The sequence below is a fragment of the Scyliorhinus torazame genome, chromosome 24 (assembly GCF_047496885.1).
Source record: "Scyliorhinus torazame isolate Kashiwa2021f chromosome 24, sScyTor2.1, whole genome shotgun sequence".
Classification (NCBI taxonomy): domain Eukaryota; kingdom Metazoa; phylum Chordata; class Chondrichthyes; order Carcharhiniformes; family Scyliorhinidae; genus Scyliorhinus; species Scyliorhinus torazame.
In genome coordinates, this window is record NC_092730.1 from 34,011,835 (window position 1) to 34,014,708 (window position 2,874).

The window sequence follows — 2,874 nt, forward strand, 5'->3', positions numbered from 1 at the left end:
GTGCAGTATAGGTGGATTGGTCATGCTAAATTACCCTTAGGTTAGATGGGGTTGCTGGGATACGGGGAAAGGGTGGACGCGTGGGCTTCAGTGGGGTGCTATTTGAAGAGCCGATGCAGATTCCATGGTACGAATGGCCACCTCTGCACTGTAAATTCTATGATTCTATATTCCCTGAAAAAATGAATAATGAATGAAAATCGCTTATTGTCACAAGCAGGCTTCAAATGAAGTTACTGTGAAAAGCCCATAGTCGCCACATTCCGGCGCCTGTTCGTGGAGGCTGGTACGGGAATTGAACCGTGCTGCTTGTCTGCTTTAAAAGCCAGCGATTTACCCCGGGGTGCTAAACCAGCCCCTGTCTGGTTTTTAGTCTAAACCATTCATCTCACACGTCTCCAGACTGAAAATCATCTTTCGTCGTTTGAAGTTCTAGACTGTCCACGTATCAGTTCAGAAAATGTCCAAGTTTGTACCACCATCAAACTTTGAAACTGTTCCCTCTACACCATGTTCTAGCACATTGTTATATACCAGGGAAAGCAAATATTCCAGTAGGAACCCATGTCGAACACTACAAACCTTCTTCCAGTCCGAAAATTCTCTACTGGCCATTATATTCTGTTTCTGATTATTCAACCACATTTATATCCATATTGCTACTGTCCCTTTTATTCCAGGAGCTACACATTTCGCTAATTCTGTGCAGTTTTGTTTTCCTTATTTCGGTAAATACGGTTCAGAGGACGTTTCCTCGATTGGTCCAGGGATGAGCGGGTTTTCTAATGAGGAAAGTTTAGACAGACTGCACTTGTTTCCAATGGAGATGTGAAGAGCGACAGTTGATTTGATTGAAGTACATCAGATTTTGAATGGTCTTGGCAAGGTGGACGTGGAAAGGATGTCGCTGCTTGTGGGTGAGACCACAACTACTGGGCAGTTAAAAACAAGGATGTCGTCCTTTTCGGATGGAGATGTGGAAATTTCTCACTCCCAGAGAGTTGTGCGACTTTGGAACTCTGCCTCAGAAGGCGGCGGAAGCGGGACATTGATTATTTTAAAGGCGGAGATTCAGCAAATAAATCGAAGGTTTATCGGGGTTACATACAAACATTGCATTCAGCCAACTGCCTGGATGCACAAGCGTTCGTTTGTTTTACTTGATATCTGAGGAAAAATTCAGAGTCCTACACCATGGTGAAACGGTCTTGAAATGTCGCGTTCGTTTCTTCACTTGTTCTGCACTGACACATTCTCTGGAGCTCAAACCTGCTCCCGAATTCAGTCAATGACACCACATGGATCGTACTGATTAAACATAAACAGGGCTCATCCGGGATTTGAACCCGGGACCTCTCGCATTTTACTGTTAACGGAAGTCCCTAAGCGAGAATCATACCCCTAGACCAACGAGCCAACCGACAAGCAGCCATCACTCAAACCATTGCTTCTCGAAGCCTATTGTATCAGCTCAATGCGCTTTTTAATTCCTTTTCAATTTGGTTTCGTTGTTGAAATAAAATCAAAAGAAACATTTTTTGTCCCTTGCTTTTCATACTGGGATCATTGAGTAAATTGGAGTGTTTTTGGTTTGTTGGCCTCCACTGAAAACAGAATAAAACACATACGGGACCAGTCTTTGCCGTTGCTGAGTAAGCACTGTGCAATGGTCACTCCGAACGATTCTGTCATGAAGCTGCTCTTCAAGTATTCTCTTTCTCAATCTGCTGAAGGCTGAGCTGACACATTGGAGGTGAGGGCGAATCCTATCTGATGGATCTGCCTTTTTCCAGTGGTGGCTTCCGGTCATGGAAAACGGTCCACATTTTCCACGATCCCGCCATTTTATTCTGTGTGCCATTTCAATGTGAGTGTTGACAACATAATTCAGCTCTTGGTATTCACCATGATTCAGTCAGTGGTGGTCTGTGGAAAGTAGGAGTCAGTCTGTGGAGCTCTGTCTCCCATAGTCTTGACGTTCAGAGTGACCATTACACAGTCATTGTGGCGACAAGGTCCCATTTGCACATTGAGGATTCGCACCATCCGGTTATTTGACACTACCACCCTGCTAAGTGCGATCAATTTTGAAATACAATTGCTGCATCTTTCAGTCTCTGACACTATAGGGCAGAGTCAGATTCATTCCATATTTGTAATATACTAATCATTCTTCGGCTTGTTACATATCTTCTGCAACAATCTGTCTTTGGGATTCAGTTAAATCGCTTTGCGAGAGTCTCTGGGACTGTATGAGAGTCTGTCATTCATTCAATATCTTTCATACTCTGAAAATCTCTGTGAAGGTTGAACTAAATCTGTAATGATCAATCTCTGATATTGTTATTGAGTGGACAAAATCATTATGTTGTTTGCTAGTTTCCGTAAAAACGTCTGCATATCAGAATCATGACAAAACTTTCAGTGGCAGTGGGCATGCGCGTGTGTTGGTGGAGGTGCAGAAAGACATTTGGGTGGTGAATGAATCTTTATCTGTCAGTCCCTGCTGTGCCCAGTAACAAGTCTTACAACACCAGGTTAAAGTCCAACAGGTGTGTTTCAAACGCTAGCTTTCGGAGCACTGCTCGTTCCTCAGGTGAATGAAGAGGTATGTTCCGGAAACATATATATATAGGCAAAGTCAAAAATGCAAGACAATGCTTTGAATGCCAGCATTTGCAGGTAATTAAGTCTTTACAGTCCAGAGATGAAATGAAAATCGCTTATTGTCACAAGTAGGTTTCAAATTAAGTTACCGTGAAAAGCCACATTCCGTCGCCTGTTAGGGGAGGCTGGTACGAGAATTGAACCGTGCTTCTGATCTGACTTGGTCGGCTTTTAAAGCCAGCGATTTAGCCCTGTGCTAAACCAGAT

At 43.4% G+C, this 2,874-nt stretch overlaps 1 non-coding gene across 1 annotated transcript; it reads right to left on the minus strand.

The window, feature by feature from the left end:
- Nucleotides 1-1,325: 1,325 nt before the first annotated feature.
- On the minus strand, nt 1,326-1,416 carry trnap-agg (transfer RNA proline (anticodon AGG)). The gene is given in 2 exon segments: nt 1,326-1,361; nt 1,381-1,416. It is a non-coding gene; the product is annotated as a tRNA-Pro (tRNA).
- Nucleotides 1,417-2,874: the final 1,458 nt, after the last annotated feature.